Source organism: Camelus bactrianus, chromosome 5, assembly GCF_048773025.1.
Source record: "Camelus bactrianus isolate YW-2024 breed Bactrian camel chromosome 5, ASM4877302v1, whole genome shotgun sequence".
NCBI classification, from domain to species: Eukaryota; Metazoa; Chordata; class Mammalia; order Artiodactyla; family Camelidae; genus Camelus; species Camelus bactrianus.
This window is the reverse complement of record NC_133543.1, coordinates 96207920-96225876: the sequence shown is the minus strand read 5'-3', so window position 1 is coordinate 96225876 and position 17957 is coordinate 96207920. Positions and strand designations below refer to the sequence as shown.

Below are 17957 nucleotides of genomic sequence, written 5' to 3'. Positions count from 1 at the left end.
AAATGGCTATGAATACCAGAACTTAGAATAAAATGCTGTTCACTGGCCAGTGTCTCCGTCTGTATGGACTTGCAGATGACATAGTATTGCATGGGCTCAGATGGTGTGGCCCTTAAGCAGCTATACATTTCAGTACATTCTTCTAACGCACATTATTTTTCCATATGAACCTACTGCAGTGAACACTGGTGTTTATATGGAAACACGTGCATCCTAAAAATAGTGATGAGTACCTTGTGGAAGTAATAACCATCTTCGTAGTAAAATTCTTGATGACTGTTTGATGCTGTTAGGAAGAAGACATTTCTTTCCCTCATAACAGAGAACAGATTATTTATAATCAGTTTATTCATGAGAATGTCTTTCATCTTCCGTACACATTTATGAGGATAATAGCTTTTTGGAGGGGTACTGTGTATTTTTTAAACATCTTCTTTGGCAATAGTCATACTTATGTGCTGCTTGAACTTGTGAACTCAGCTGACTTATCTATCCAGCATACTTTGCCAGGCTCTTTTGTTAGCATTTTAGTTTTGGCATTAGAATAAAACAAAAAAATTAATTTTAATCTCAGAGATGTAATGCTCTATGGGAAAAAGAAACAGAGTACTATGACAAGCAAGGTATTTGGAATTCTTGCTACCAAAATAAATATCCAACAAAAAAAAAATACAATTTCAGATTTCAATGGCCAAATCCTCATTCACCTGTGGTTTTTCTCTGATCATCAACATCAACTTTTCAGTGTAAAGAATAGAGTGAGAGCTATAGTGCAGGATAACCGGTGGAGAAATAGTTACTGATGGGAAGTCCTGACCAAGTGGGCTTATAAGTGAATCCTGTAAGTCTGAAGTCAGACATTGTTATCTAGAGTTACGAAGCGCAAGACTCAAGGATGAAAGCCTAGTCGATCTCCCTTCCCCAGATGCAATGTGGGTCTGGATTTAGAGGAGCCATCTGACCTCAGGGGTGTAATCCAACTTTTATACTTTGTGTTCAGTGGCAACACCAAGTTGGGAAACTTTGAATAAACAATTGAGAAATTAAGTAAGCACTACAGTTACAAAAGTCACAGTTAGGCAAAATTCTCCAATCTTGGGAACTTTTTGCTACTCCGTGGCACACATTTGCTATCTGGTTAGCATCCTTAAAACCTTCAAGAACACCAAGTAGGAACACATTGTTAGCAATGTTTATCTTAATATCTGTGTATTCACATACTTTATGATTTGAGTGTTGCCATGACTGATGACGACTGCCAACATTTCCCGAGTCCCTACCACCGAATAGTTTTATCTTTATTCCACAGCATCTTGACCAGACCTATGCCTGGTCAACCAATATTATTTTCCTTTCTTGCAGGGACTTCATTCTGATCTTACTTGGTTATTGCAGTGTGACGTGCCTTTTGAATAGAGGTTAAACCAGCCTCCTCTCATCGTACCAAGTGCTGGAGAGAAAACAGGGAGTTAACTCAGTCCAGTTCAATTTATATTTCCTTATCTCTCGCTGAAGGCAAAATATGTCTAGTCCTTTGGGAAATAAAGTATCAGATGTTATCCTGTGGTGGCCCTGGTATGTTACTTTACCTTGTTTCTAAGGATGGGATATTGTGGCAAGGTATAGGGAATGTGAATCTCCCAAAATACTAAGCTTCATTTTAGTTTCTATTGTAGCTTTTCTTCTCTTCATAAGCTTATGGCATTTAAAGTTACTTTTCTCATGTTTTCCTTCTTGTTCAGTAGTTTATTTCAATGGTCTATGACATATTTCCAAAGGGGGTCTAACGTCTCCATCTGATGATCTCTTTGGTGATGTGACCTTCTTGCTTTCACATTCATGGGTAGAAGCTAAATCCTTTCCCTTCAAAACTGGGCTAGACTCAGATACTCCCTCTGAATTCTATTTATTGAAAAAACATTGTCAAAATATCTAAGATCAAAGATTACAATAGGCAATAGGATACGGTGGAAGTAAGACTGCATGACTCTCAAGACTAGGTCAGAAAAGTCTTAGCTCTTCTATTTGAGTCTCTTGAAATGTTTCGTCTCCTAATGTTTCTTCCTGAAACCCAGCTTTTCTGTTTCAAGAAGGCCCAACTACATGGAGAGGTCACGTATAGGTGTTCCAGTAAACAACCCTAACTGAGGCCAGCCTTCTGGTCCCTATATAGCTGTCAGACATCTCACTGAAGTAGCCTTCAAATGATTCCTGTGCTTGGCCATTTGAGTCACTCCTAGTGAACAGAATATTCTCAGCTGTGGGCCACATATCATGAGCAGTGAAGAGTCACCCCTTCTGTGCCCTTCCTGAATTCATGACCACAGGATTTGTGAGCATATCAAATGGTTGTTGCTTTCTGTCACAATATTTTATGAGTGGTTTTAACACAGCAATAGATAATTGCAGCAGAATCTGGTACCAAGAGCAGGGTGTTCCCATAAAAAAAAACTTAAAACATGTCATTGTCTTTGGGATTAGGTTGCAAATGGAAAATGAAAGGGTTTTGAGGCTTCTGTTAAGAAAATTTGGAAGAACATCAAAGAGGCTATTAATGAAAGTTGGAACATCGGTAAAATAATCATTGTGCTATGCAGACTGGAGAAAAGTTGATGACACAGTTGAGTGTTCAGATTATCATGTGGAGATACAGAAAATAGAAAATAAGCCTAAGGAATTGGTGGATTTTCTAATGAAATTTCCAAACAGAATATACAAAGTACCAACTGGCTTCTCTTAGTCATGCATCAAAGGTGTAGAAAAGAGAGATGGGGTAAAAAGGGAAATATTTAGTTTTCAAGCAAAATTTAGTAGAAATACAAAAAAAATGCCTTTAGATTTTAGTGGAAATATTTTCAAAAACCCATACATTTTGGAAAACTTACTTGACTTCATTACCAGTCTCTCAAGATGGCAAAAGAATTTCAAAGTAAGAAAAGACCTCATGGCAAAGGTCAAATTCAGGGCACTGTCAAGAAAATAAGAGTCTTGGGGGTAAAAATGAAGCCCATGGTGTGACTGTGAAACCTTTTGTAAACTGTAGAAAGGACTTAAGATGATGCCTCAGGGAGCTTTTCAGATGGCGTCTCCTCCTAAGCATCTAAATGATGTATCTCACACTGTCTGTTAAACTATAGGGTTTTTAAGAATCTAAGGGAATTGTTCCACTGCAGCTTCACAAGGGGCCCTGAATAAAGAAAGTTTATCTCAGAAAGAGATTCTTGGATGTTAATTTTTTGAATGTTTGGAACAACAAAGGTAATTCTTAGAAATCCCATGAAGTTTTAAAGGAATTACATTGGCAAGAAACGCCATTAACACGGGCTAAAAGGGATAGAGACTGTACAAAATGAGAAGTATTTGATATCTTTACTTTCACAAGCAGGAAATTGGATTAAACAAATAAACAAAACAAAACAAAACAAAACAAAACAAAACAAAACAAAACAAAAACTACTCTCTCAAATACAGGCTATTTTTCAAGGCAAAGGCAGGATGACCCAGAGCCTGGACCCAAGATCCCAGAGGGCAGAGCCAAGAGACACAGGAATAGAGGCAGAACAATGTATGCTTTTATTGGGCAAGTTTCCACCTGACAGTCTGGGTAGGTGCCCTCTTAAGTGGCTTTGAAGGACCAAGGACTGAGGAAGGGACATGTTTACTGGCTTAGAGGATTCACCGTTTCAAGGTCTGGATCTCACGCTTTTTCAAAGGTTCATAAATTGAACTCTGAGGGTTTGCAGAGAATAGTTCCGTCTTCCAGAGGCAGACATAACGTTAGCTGAATCTGTTCTATTAATTCATAAAACCACAATTCTGATTTATTAGTTTATAATGAGAAATCACTGTCAATGGGAATCAGATGCTCAAAGACTCTATGATCAGACAGTTCTCTCTCTATCGGCAAAATCTTTCTCACAGTAATATAAAGCATGATTTGAAGTCTCCTTAGTGAGGTTAAATCAGGAAAAAATACATGTGTGATTGTGATGCAGGAAAAATGGGTGTGGGGCATGAAGACGGCCGTGTCCCAGGTTTTGGTTGAGCCCCTGAGACGCGCTCCACCAAGTGTGGGTCCTTGGCTTCACACAGGAAGGAATTTAAGAGTGAGCCACACTTGAATAAAGGTAGATTTATTTAGAGAGATACATCGAAAGGCAAGAGAAAGGCCATGAGGTGTGGGGGTTGGGTGCTCAGGTTAGAGTAAAAGTAGTTACACACTCCATAGACAGAGTGCGAGCCATCTCAGAAGAGGGAGATAGAGGGTGGCTGCGACACTCCCTATTGCCCGTTTTTATGGGCTCAGTGGCTTCATATGTTAATAAGTGGAAGGACCAGTCTAACTACCCTGGGAAAAGGGCTGGGATTCCCAGGAAGTTGGCCGATTCCCACTCTTTGACCTTTTGTGGCTAGCCTTGGGACTGCCATGGTGCCTGTGGGCATGTTATTTACCATGTTAATTTATTACAACGGGCGTATAATGAAGCTCAAGGAAGTCAAATCTCCCACCACCTTGAGCCTCAAGGCCTCCTGGGGGCTGGATCCTCAGGCGTCCTGATGTTAATTGTTGTATTGTTCCTTGAATGGCTGTGCCCTGCCCGCTTCCTGTCTCAGTTGGATGGAATTAATTAGTGGGCTGAATAGACAGCGACTTCAGGCTTCATCGCATTTTATAATCTCATAACAGGGGTGGTTTTACACTGTCCACTGGGCTGTAGCTCCTGGTCATCATCTGAATATCATCTCGGCATTGGCAATGCCTGCCAAAAGGACTCAAAAGTGGAAACTACAAGGTTAGGGCTTCCTTCTCTCTGTGCTGTGCTTGAGTGGAAGCCGAGGGTGTTGCCCCCTGCTATTTTCCTTTACTCTGCCTGGCTCATCATATTCCCCTACTGACTAAAACACTCTTCTTTTAGATGTAGGAATAAAATCGATCAGGTTCCATTGAAGTCTTTCATATCTGGAGACCATCTTGTATTGTTAAAACGCATTTGCACTTGTATTTTTTTTTTTTTAAATTTTGTGTACTTGAATAATACTCGAAAACTTTCATTCTCTTCCTGTCCATAGAATTATACTATTCTAGGAAATGATCCCTGTATCTATGATCCATTGTGCCTATGAAGTTCTCTGTCCTTTATAAATATTAATTCAGATGCAATGTCATAACACACTAAAACTTTCCCTAGTAACCCGGCATTCTGTAAATTTTCTGAGAAGTCTATGGCCACGAATTATTCCTTATTTTCTTTAATCAAGTCAACCATTGGTACAGTTATGATACTGGCATGTCTTGCTTTTTCAAATTGCCTCATTTCGTTGGGATTTTGCCATATCTACAGTGAAACTTTATTTTCCAAACCCTTTTATTTATAAGCATTGGAAATCCACTTTCAAGTAGATATTAAAAAGAGGAGTTTATTGTTGCTTTTGTAACTGACAGCTTGGTCCTGGGCCTCGGGTTCTATCATTGCAATGCTGGATAGTTCTGCTCTTTTATTTCATTGATCTCATTTGCTGATAGTATAAATGACTTCATTCATGTAGCTTTGGAAGATGATTCTAAAGAGTCCCATGTTACATCATCTTTATGGCCTCATATTTTAGACGAAGAACAAAGTTATCTCTCCCAGTATGAGTACATAATCAAAGTTTTGAAACTTGATCTTATCATTGAGCTAATTTTTCTTTTACTGACTTGTAGAATGGAATGCTTTAATCGGCCTGTGTAGGCTGCTTGTGGATTATTGGAAGGCAAACTATCAGAGCCACAGTTTCCCAAAGGCAGACTGGATTTTTACCAGCTGAATAGTAAATGACACCTGGGAATGATATTAACAGCCAGCCACATATTTATACAAATACGCTATGCCCTATAATGGTTACAAAGGCACTTACAATTTCAGCTTTTGCCCTATTGTGCGATAATGTATGAAGTAATTGTGGAATTATCTGAAAACATAATATGTGAGCAAAGCAATGTTCTATTGTAGGGACTGGCAAACTATAGCTCATGGGCCAAGTCTGGCTCCCTGCCCGTTTTAGTAAGTAAAGTTGTGTTGGAAGACAGCCACACCTGTTACTTCGCTGTCTGTGGCTGCTTTCACTCTACAACAGGTTAGGTGCTTGTGATAGAGATCATCTGGCCTGAAAAGCTAAACATATTTACTGTCTGGCCCTTTACAAGAAAAGTTTGCCGTGTTCTTCTATTAGAAGGTTTTTCTTGATCAATTGAGTAATCTGTAACCAGTAAATACGATTAGAAAGAGGCAGTTGATTGGTTTAAGCGGCTGATTCAGGAGAGGTAATGGACATATTTTATGTCTTCTACAGCTGCTCTCTCTTTAGGTTCGTCTGGATAAACAGGTTAATTTCTCAAGGTGAACATTTGTTCTTTCTCCCTCTCCCATCTCAGATCACAAGTCTGTTCTGAGACATTTCCAGAAAGGGACCAATGGATTGGGAGTAGGAATTTTCTGAATATTGCCACGTGCAGAGAGAGGACGTAGAGACACTTCGGTGGGGTTTCAGAAGATATCATCAATAAAATCGTCTGGGGATGAGGCAGAACTGAAATGGCATGTGGAATTTGTGAATTCATTAAATTCCACTTTACCAGCTAACTTCATGTCTTAGTCAGCTTGGGCTGCTGTAACAGAATACCCTAGGATGGGTAGATTAAACAACAAACATTTATTATTATGGTTTGGGAAGCTAGAAGTCCAAGATCAAGGGGCCAGAAAGATAGATTTCACCCTGAGGCCTCTGCCCTTAGCCTGTAGGCAGCCATCATCATGTTTCTGTGCTCACATGATCTATTCTTTCTGTTTGGGCAGAAAGAGAGAGAACAAGCTCTCTGGTGTCTCTTCATTTAAGGATATTCATCCCATCATTAGGGCCTCGGCCTCATGACCTCATATAACCCTTATTATCTTCACAAGGCCCCTTCCCCACATACCATCACATGGGGGCTTAAATCTCCAACATATTAATTATTAGACTGGGGAAGGGGAATGCAAGCATTCAGTCCATAATATTTCCAGTGTCAAAATATTGTATGTGCATGCATGTGACTGGTGGTGATCCATGGTCAGAAAAAAATGGAGAGAAAATTATTTCAATGAATATGTATTGAACTCATTTGATTTTTTAGTTTTCATTCTCCACTAGTATACATTTCTTGACCTCAAAGGTCCACAGTGAAAATCATGATTTTTCAATCCAATTTAGTGCACTCAGAAAATAATACATTCAGTCTGTAATAAAAACTAGCAATTTAGAAGTTGTCCTTAATATTTCCTTCTCACTTCTGCCAAGTCTTGTCAATTTTGCATCCAAAATATATTTCAAATCCACCCATAATTCACTATCTCCATCATCACCACCCTAGTTAATGAAACCATAAAGCCATCTCTTGTCTATGTTATTTGCAATAGTCCCCTGACTACCCTCTCTTCCCTCATTCTTGTGATTCCCATTTGTTTGTCTGCTGAGCAATCAGAGTAAGTTTTCAAAACATGTCAAAAATATCTGATTATATTACCTGACTACTGCAAACGCTACTTTGACTGTTCATTGCTCTTCAGTGCTGAGCGTGGTCTTCTAGGTCCTGCATTGTCTGCCTCCACCTGCCCTTGCAGCCTCCTCTCATCCTTACTCTCCAGTCACACTGCCTATCTCCCTGTTCCTTAAAAAAGTCACAACTCTTCCTTTCCTCCCTCCACTTTCCTTTTTTTCCCTGTTGTCTTAGTCTGTTCAGGCTGCTATAACAAAATGCCATAAACTAGGTAGCTTACAAACTATGGAAATTTATTTCTCAGAGTTCTGGAAGCTGGGAAAGCCAAGATCAAGGTGCTGGCAGATTCAGTGTCTGGTGAGGCCCAGATTCATCACTGACAGTTTCTTTTCACTGTAACTTCACATGAGGGAGGAGGTGAAGGAGCTCTCTGGGACCTCTTTTATAAGGACACAGTCCCATTCATGACCTATGTACCCCCCAAAGACTTCACCTCAAAGTGCCATCACACTGGGGATTAAGCTTTCAACTCATGAACTGGGCTGGGGGTGGGGGGACACAAACACTCACTCTATAGCACCTAACCACTTCTATCTACACGATCTCCCACGCTCATTCTCAACTCAAGGTCTTTGCCCTTGTAGTTCTCTCTGCCTGGAAAACCCAGATTTTCATGAGGTGGACTTATTCTTGATGTTCAATATTGGATCAAATATTGTTATCTTACAGAAGTCCTTCTCAACTAACCACTCACTGTCTACTGTATAATCCAGGTTCATTTTCCTACTAACACATCTCTTCTTTATTTTCTTGCTCATTTGTTTTCTTATTTCTTGTCTGTCTTCCCGACTAGAGAGAACAACGTGACATGTATCCTTGGTGTCCAGCACAATACAAAACTGAGTAAATGGATGAAAACGTTAAAATGAAAACATGAAATAGCATTGTCTTCCCCACCTGATTTAAAAAAAAAAATTCACGTTTTATAGGAAGTCAATATCATTGAGTAATTAATACATATTCTGAAACAAGTAGCTGTGTTGAAACCGGGCTCTGCCACTTACTATATAATGTCAGATTCACCCTTGAATGATTTTTCCATATTTTTTAAAAATGGGTATAATATCTACCTTGTAAGGTTGTTATGAAAATCATCTAAGTTATCCTAAGTAATGAACTGGCACATGGCCAGCTCTCAGTATCTATCCTTAGTCAGAATGTATATTAAATTAACATTCATTAATTAATAATATTCATATTACTGAGTGTATATTAAAATGAATCTAGTAAGAGTTTATTGACAAAACGGCTGAGTATTATTTGCATTGTTTGTAATTTTATATTTATATTGGGGAAAAAAACCCAGAAAGAATCTTCTTTAAATCTTTGCAAAATAAGATACAAAGAAGGACCTAAATTCTAACTAAAATATTAAGACTTAACATTTGTATGGTACTACATCATTTACAAATAATGTGTCGCAAGGCATGTCACATCATATTCCCAACATACTAAGAAGTAAATATTGTCACTGGTTTAGGGATGGGAAAATAGAGTTGCCATGAAGTTCACTAACTTGCCCGAGGTCCCTAGCTTTTGACACATAGAGTCAAACCTTGAATACAAGCCTTTGAATTCCATATTCAGAACTTTTCGAGCGTGCTGAGTCTCACACCTTTTGTTGTAATATCCAACATGCAGCCCTAGTGCACGTGTTTGGGGCATTAGCAGAGCAGGAATCTCCCATAAATTAGAAAAAAATTTGCAAATAGCTATTTTCAAGTTTTCAGTTTTGTGTTTGGGTAAACTTCCTATATTTGTTTCATGGTTTTGTCTGTTTTCATTTTGGTTGGTATGTGTGTGGGTGGCACTGCAAAATGTTTTGGTCCTTAGACTCTCTAAAGATCCAGAGATAGAAACATCTGACCTTTCAGGTACCAACACTGGCATGGCAGAAGTAAATTCTTGAGACTTACATACCAATGATAACCGTTAAAACTAGTTCTCTTGTACTGAAAAATATCTGTGAAAGATAGGACCACACATGGAACAAAAATAATGATTTAGTCTTTATGAACCCATTTCTTGGCTTTGGTGCCGCTGAGAGCAGTGGGAGGTGGAGGGGAGGGGATGAGTGATGAAGAGTTGATACTAACGGCATTTGACTCACACGGCCCTGCACTCCTACACGGAGACTGATCAGTTCCCCTAATCTATCTCATTCTGGCAGATGCCATCAGATAATAACTAAGAATTCTTTCTCATTGGAGCCAATTCTGACTGGTGGTCTGGAGAGAAATTCTGTATTGAATTACCAAGTGGTTCCAATAGAATCATTTCCAACAGTAACTAGGCTTGATGGAATGCCCATTCCTTAAAAGCAATACCAAATTCCAGATTTTTCCAAAAAGAAAAATCAGAGCTCAGCTCCCTCGTCTGCATTCTTCTTTTTAAGTGTGGAAAGATTTTTCTGCAAGAAAGTAAAGAATGCCTTTAAGTGTATGGAGCATGCCTCCATATTCTCCTCATTTCTGCTACCATCTGAACCTCCCACAGTGTTCAGAGTGTAATGGGGAGGGTCTCTCTCTAGTTCAGTGTAGAAAGTGGCACCTTAGCTTTGTGGTTCAGTGGTGGCTGCATTTATCAAAGTTTTGTGAATCTGAATCAAGCTGTTTTTAATAGAGAATTATCTCAATTGATAGAATGAGAAGATTCTGTTATCTGCTGGACTAAGATACTTGGCACTATTCTCATCAAAGGAAGAGGCAGCAGCCTCTTCAGGACAAGGATGAGGTAATGGCAGTTGTTTGCAATGAGAGGACCCATTCTTAATTGTTAGCGTATGTCTGGGAGATGTTCTGAGGCATTGCCTTGGTTGGATAATGGCTTAATAACCCATGATGGGCCTCTAGAAAGTTATATCAAAAGAGAGGCAATGCATCATTATTTTTTAAAGGACTATAATTCTTTCTTCTTGGGTTAATGATTTTTTACTTTTCATAACTCTAGGGTGCTTAGCAGTAGCCACTGGATACACCTTATAGCAATAAGGACCAGATGGAGCTGGTAAAGCAAGCTGAAAACACATGTGTTTGAGAAGCTGATACTAAGATTATAAGCCATTTCTGTTGGCTTGAAAAAGAAAGAACCACAACTATCATGTTTCTGAGCCAATTCTTGCATTAAGAAATTTCTTGAAGAAACTTGATTCTTGCCATTTCTTTCCTTTTACTAGATAATTTCCAAATGAACATCCCGTCCCAGATCCTTAAATGCTGTTATCATATATCTCATTTAAGTAAGTCTCTCTAAGGTTCAAAGTTTCTCATTCCAGGAGTAAAAGAACTACTGAGTAAATAGTTTCTGTCACTCAACATTGGCATTTTCTTTTCCTTTTGTGCTCTGTTGGTGCTGTTTAAGACAAAAGTGCTAAGGATTAGTGGCAATTATCATATTCAAGGCAGAAATGTCACTTTAAGAAGAACTAGTAATGAGTGTTTTATAAGTTGCATTAAAAATGCATGTACAGTGTGGTGGGTATAGCTTAAGTGGTAGAGCGCATGCTCAGCATGCACAAGGTCCTGGGTTCAATCCCCAGTACTTCCTCTAAAAATAAATAAGTAAACTGAATTACCTTCCCCAAAAGTTTTTTTTTTTTTAAAAAGAAAGAAATTGCATGTATAAGCATTCTATCACACAAGAGGGAATGAAAACTTGAAATCTTGCTAGATTATACACATCAAAATTTACCCATAATTCTTCTGACACCACCAATCCATCCATAGACTGATTCGCACTTTGTACAGCTTCGGAACCGTGATACAACCTGACGTACACTGAAGTGGTGAGGGACTGCCAGTGCATCCAAATCACTAAAGATTAATGAAGAACAACAACAACAACAAAATACTAGTCAGAAGGCAATTTGTCGGCACGGGCTTCAGTGTTGCATACTTGGTCGTCTCCACCTCTTCACAGCTGTGTGACTTCAATGACTTCCCTGACTTCTCTAATCCGCACTTTACTTGGATTAGAGAGTGGAACGATAGAGGACTCGTGCGCGCTGGCTCTAGAACCCACAGCCCTCAAAGCCTGGCTCTGCCACTCCCTGTAGCTAACCGTGGCAAATTATTTCATTGAGACTACCTGGCCCTCAGTTTCTTCATCTATAACATGTGGATAAAAATAGTATTTATCTTAATGAGCTTTTATAAGGGTTGTGTTCATCAGTCTATAGATGCTTAACACAGTGCCTGATGCTCAATGAAAGAGCCAAGCATGGAAGCTTATCTGGATATTCAACCTGCCAGACTCTGTTTTATCAAGAAAGAGAATAAAGCAACAGCCTGTCCACGTTGGCAGAATCCTGCCTGTAACTGACCAGAGCATATGGGATTTCAGGCACCATGGAGGTCAGATTTTATAGAACAGTCATTCCAGTGAGCTGGTCCAGGAAGCTCAGTCTGAGGAACAGTTTTGAATGGCAATTGACCTGAGGATTTCATACTCTAATTTCTCATGAAAACTCTGAGGTTCTGGAAGAGAAAATGACATCTCCCATAAACAGTTGAATGGTGATCCCATTGTGCAACAGATTGATTGGGATATTCATGAATAATACATTGATAATCGACATGAATTGAGTAAAGATGTTCTTGATTCCAGGCTGAATCACTTTCCCTCCATCACTGCATCTTCAAACAACCCTTGGAAATTGCATCCCTCCTTTTTCCTTTATCCAGTCTCACATCCTGTGTGGTTTGACTTCTGCAGGCTTCCGTGAAGTTGCTCTCTCCTCTTCCACAACAGGAATGCTCATCCATTCCTTAATCATCCCATTCATTCATTCATTCATTCATTCTGCACATATATACTGAGCACACAGGTGGTGCTCCAGCAAGGAATACATCAAGTCCGTGTCCCTTTGGACCTTATGTTCTAGTGGAGAAAACAGGAAACCGAAATAAGTATCTAAAGTTATAGGGAAAACTAATTCAGAATTCAGGAAACAGAGAGGTGCTATTGTAGGCAGGCTAGGTGAGATTTGGGTGTGGATTGAAGAAAAATATGGGGGTAAAAACTAAAGCTCTGGGTGATGCACATTCTATGCTGTAGGGAATAAAAACACAACAGCCCTGAGATGGCGTGGTAGCACCTTCAGGAGTGGGTAAGTGACAGTAGAGGGGGTCCCTGGTACCCGTGCCACCCCCACTCTACAGTCGAGGAAACTGACGGATCATGACAGAGGCTGTCCAAGTCAAGATGGCAGAGCTGCGCACGTCTGGGGTCTGTGATGCTAACCCCGTGCTGCTTTGCTCCTCAAGAGGCGGCAGTTCTTTGACATTTAGGCCTCTCCAGGCAGCAGGACCAGTAGTCCTTTCTTTCCCCCCCTGAATTCTTCACCGCATTTAACAGATGCATCTACTTTATTTAAATACTTCTTAATCTCTTCCTTTATGTTGTTTTATATGCTTTCTTCTCTATAGCCTTCATTTTAATGATTTTTTCATTTTTAAAATTTTTATTTTTTCACTTGTCCAGTTGTCTGTTTAAATTTAAGTTTTATTTTTAATTGAAGTATATTTACAATGTTGTGTTAGCATTTCTATGATTTTAAACAGGCTTTCCTCATCAATTCATTTCTGGAGTTGGAAGTTATGCACAGATGTACTGTTGTGGATTTTTTTTTCTCTTTTTTCCCTCAGTGCAAGAGTGATTTGTTCACTAAAGCAAATGGTTCTGCCCCCCAGGATCTCATGCGGTGGTAACGCGAGTTCATGTGATAGTCCAGATGCTCGTGTCTCTCCCATGGATCCATATAAAATGTGTGAATTTTTTGTGTTATGATACATGGAACAGAAGACAGTTTTTTCCTTTTGTTTCTTCCCTTCTCACAATTATATAACTTAATCTATCCATGACTATTGTCCTGCTAAAAATGTCAGATGAAATCAACCCAATCCACACGCTGGAACACATACATTTTCCAGAAAAATTACAGCCTTCACTTGGACAGGGTAAGTAAGTCAAACTGGGGATTTCTGTTTTTGCAATACCACTGCCTGAATGTGCACGCGTATCTTGAGCTTCTTCCTTAGTTATAAGAATATAAATCCAGTAGATAAAGGGGAACAGAGGATATTTTAAAAGGGGGGAGATTTATTAAGAGTATACTCACTTCATTTTAAAATTTTAAAACTGATAAAATCGTCATGCAGATGATTAGAACACAAAGTGGCTTCTTGATAGTCTTTTATGTCTGGCACTGAGGTTTTCTTCTTGCAATTGCCTTATAAATGGTCCCCTAGTGAGTCAGCGAAGCAGATCAGTAAACATATCCACTGACTGTTCCTTCTGTGATCCCTGGAAAAGTGATGGAAGATACAAAAATGTTACTCATTTTGACTGAAATATGGACTTTACTAATATTAAAGAATAGATGACACTCACTGTGCTGAGGTACAGCAGCCCCACTAGTGCAAAATTTTACTTACAATAATCTTTCTCTTGTCAACAGTCTTGTTTTATTTATTTGGCACCACCTGGCGTAAGCCATGTGTCCAAATACTATACTCGCATGAAAAGCTGCTATATTCTTATGTCATGAAATAGCACTCCCAAATCCCGGCAGAGCTGTGGTTTATAATGTTCTTTGCAAAGGCTGCGAATGGTTCATATTTTAAAATTGTTCTTTACGTGAGATTCTATTGAAAATCCGAAGATCCTTGCCAAAAAGAAGTAGTATGAGATGTAGCAGACACATACATAATGGGCAGAGCATTTCAATCTTGTTCTAAGAGTATTTACACATTCTAGAAAAAATTAAAAGATAAATGAGTATAAAGTCCTTAGTAATATATATTGATTTTTTGGGGGAACAGATCCTTAAAGTAATGGAGAAGATGATGGTTTATTTTCTTGCAGAGTGCTCAGAATCTTTGATTCAGGAAGGCAGAAATGATGTGTTTGCTGTTTTGCTGACTTGACTAGATCTAATTAGGTATTGATTCTGAACTCTGTGTAGCCAGCAGACAATGGGAGAAGCTGAAGGAAGATCACGCGTGAGAGCCCAGGCTTTCTTCAGCCTCCCCACAATGAGTTCATGAGTTACAATGAAAAATTAGTGAATAGCCACTTCTTAAAGGAAAATATCAAACAATACGATACAGGCTTACAAACTTACCGTCAGTTGAAATTCAAAAGACATCTGAAGGATGATATATGCATTCCCAATTATTTGCTTCTAGGTCTAGCCACTAAATCAAATCCAGACTACCATAGTTCTAAAGGAGTATATTTTGAGTAGATGGACTTATTAACCATTAAAGTATCAATTATTTATATATTAAGCATTTGAAAGCAATGTGCTTTCTTACAGATTTTAAATGTTATTTCCACATAAGGCTTGCATCTTAAAGTTACTTATTAAAATTATTCCTGATCTCTAGGGAAAAAGAAACACCAGGCTAAACACTGTCTGTTCATCAAACTCTCTAATTATTTATAGACCAAATAAATGAGGTTTTACTCGATTGAAAATGACTTTAAGCCATTATTCTACTCTCTCTAAGACTATGTGATTGTTTCTCATTGCAGCTGAAGAAGATACGGTCCACACAGTGAAAATGGAAGAGAAAAAATTTAAGAGAAAAAAATATACCCATGATTCTAAATGCTGACTGTGTGGCTACCAACAATGTCATTTGAAACTGCTTAGGTAAAGATATGGTACAGACTGGGATGAAAAGATGTGAGGACATTTTCCTAGCCTTGTTGTAAATCTGTATCTTATTTGAAGAAGGAACAAAACACAAAGGAGGCTCAAACTTTGCTCCCAAATATGCTGCCTCTTTACATATATATTTCTGAAGAATGTCTTGTTTCATAAGAAAAAAAACCAATATTGGAGTGATACTTCCTGTACGTGAAGCTGTATTTTAAATAACACCCTAGATTCTTCATTAGGGAATGGGCCTCAGATACTAAGCTTCAGACTCCAGAGAAATCAAGTGGGAAAAGTAAAGCCCTTACCGTGCCTGCTTACAGAGGAATTCTGGAGGGAAATGAGACGGTCTGTGGATGTGTTTTTAATTTCCTGGAAGAAAAGAATGTTCATCTGAAATCGATTTTATGAACGCGTCTTAAAAGCTCGTGGATCGAGTACATCCTATTTGACCTGCAAAGTTGGCCTTGGGCCTGTGCACACTCACCTGGGCCCTCCTTCTTTCCTGACTCTCAGCCACACTCGGCGGAGCAGACGAGAACGTTGGCTTACAGACTCACCTAGATGCCAGGGAAACCAAGTAAGAAGGGAACAGGAGAATCAGTATCTTCACGCTTTCCTCTAGGTTTCCACTGAGTCCATCTAATTTTTCTCAAGACAAAAGCACCATAGAGGATTAAAGTATTTGATGGTCTAGAACTGTAATAATTTCTACTGGCCATAGAGCAATTAGTATGTAAAATATAAGTGCGGAGAAAGTTCTGGTTTCTGTCACAGAGTGAATGAGTTAGCAGGAGCTTATCTCCCGCTACACACGTACAGAAATGCTAGGCAGGTGTTAACAAAACATACATGCAAATCTCACCTCAGGGAAAGAAGTGGCCAGCCCAATATTCCACAGATTAAGAGAGAAAGCAAAGTCAGGATGACAGAGAGGAGGTATGCCTGATGGGTAGGGACGCAGATTTTGGGCCAGAAAATTTGCCCAAATCCTGGATTTCCATTGGCTGGCTCACTTCAATATAACAGCAACCACAAATCAAACTTCTCAAAGATTTATTGGTCAAAGTAGACACCATGATGGATGTTGGAACACACTATACTCAGAAATGAATGCAAATGTACACACCACATATCAAATTGAGCTGGATTCAACCCAAGTGCTAAGCCAGCTGAATTTACAGTCTTTAATCTACATAATATAAACTATGATTAAAAGGTAATGATTTCAGAAGTTGACACATTGTAATTGTACTGCAATAAAAATAAATAAATTAATTAAAAAAAAGTAATGATTTAAGAATCCAAGTCAAAAAAAAAATAACAGCAAAACTCTGGGAAAAGGAAAAAAAACTGATAAAAATAAGAACAAAAATTACTGAAATTGAAACAAAGAAACAATAGAGAGAATCAACAAAACCCAAAGCGAGTGCATTAAAATATGGATAAAATACACAACTGAATGATAAAGTTGAGCTGCAAAAAGGAAAATAAGAATGTGAGGAATATATTGGATGTTACAAGAGGTATTATCGAAATGTTTTAATATCATGAGTGTATACTAAAACATTCTATGCCAGTTCACTTGGAATTTAGAAGAAGTCAATAATTTTCTTAAAAAATATTAAAACATATATTACCACAAGTGACTCAGGAGAACACAGAAAATCTAATTGTCTCATAATTCTTTAAAAAAATCAAGTTAATATTCAAAGTAGCACCCCTCCCTCCTCTGGCAAATTGAGGACACAAAAATACACACGTTAACTAACATAACAAACAAAAGAAACACCAGTTCCAGACCGTAAGCCAAGTTACAGTAGATGTTCAAGGAATAAGCAATTCAAGTTTGATACAAACTTTTCAAAAAATAAAAAGAGTGGGAAATTTTTCCATCTCTTTTTATAATGCTATTTTGTCTTTGAACATTGACAGTATAAAAAGAGAAATTATAGGGCAATCTGACTGCAGAATGTAGATTCAAACACCTACATAAATCTTGACCACCCTGAATTTTGGGTGACGTGAGATAAATAAAACACGTCATGATCAGGTAGGGTGTGTTCTGAGATGCAAAATTGACTTAACATTAGGAAACTTACAAAAGTAAATCAACACATATCAAGATGCCTTTGACTTCAAGTAAGGAAGAAGCCAACAAAAAAGTAGCATGTATTATTTCATAAAACAAGAAGCCCAGAGCTTGTGGGGCGGTTTCAGGGTTAATTCTGGAGCAACATCATGTTCAAGAAACCAGTTTCCAGTCACGTTTTCTCTCTGCAGTGTTCAGTGTGTGAATGATTCCTGCAGGGCTGCAAGATGGTAGTGGACATACTGAAAATATTCCAAAAGGATGGGTCCTTGCCAAGCCTTTTTGCCAGTCTCCCAAGCAGAATATTCTTTATGTGTCATTGGCTGCGGTCATGTCACTCGTTCACGTTTAAACGGGCACTGAGAGAGATAATAGAATTATGATACTTTCTGTAGACTAATCAAAATTCACCATAGGAGTTGGGGAGCCATCCAGCCCATGAACTACATAACCTCCCGATACTTGAACAAAATCAATTTTCTCTTAGGAAGGTAGACCCAGAATAATGGCTTCGGTGCAGCCTGCAGCATTGATAGATAAAGAGGAGAATATGAAATCAGTTTAGCAGTTATAGCAAAAACAGTGAATGAAATTCAACATTAAGTTCTAAGTAAAAGGAACAAGAA

General features: G+C 38.6%; 1 long non-coding RNA gene across 1 annotated transcript in view; it reads left to right on the top strand.

The window, feature by feature from the left end:
• The window catches only part of LOC141577664 (uncharacterized), a 35710-nt gene extending 18269 nt beyond the window's left edge, over positions 1 to 17441 (top strand). Inside the window, exon 3 of the long non-coding RNA XR_012506895.1 lies at positions 15113 to 17441. This is a non-coding gene — a long non-coding RNA (uncharacterized LOC141577664). The remainder of the gene's footprint in view (positions 1 to 15112) is intronic.
• The last annotated feature ends 516 nt before the right edge of the window (positions 17442 to 17957 follow it).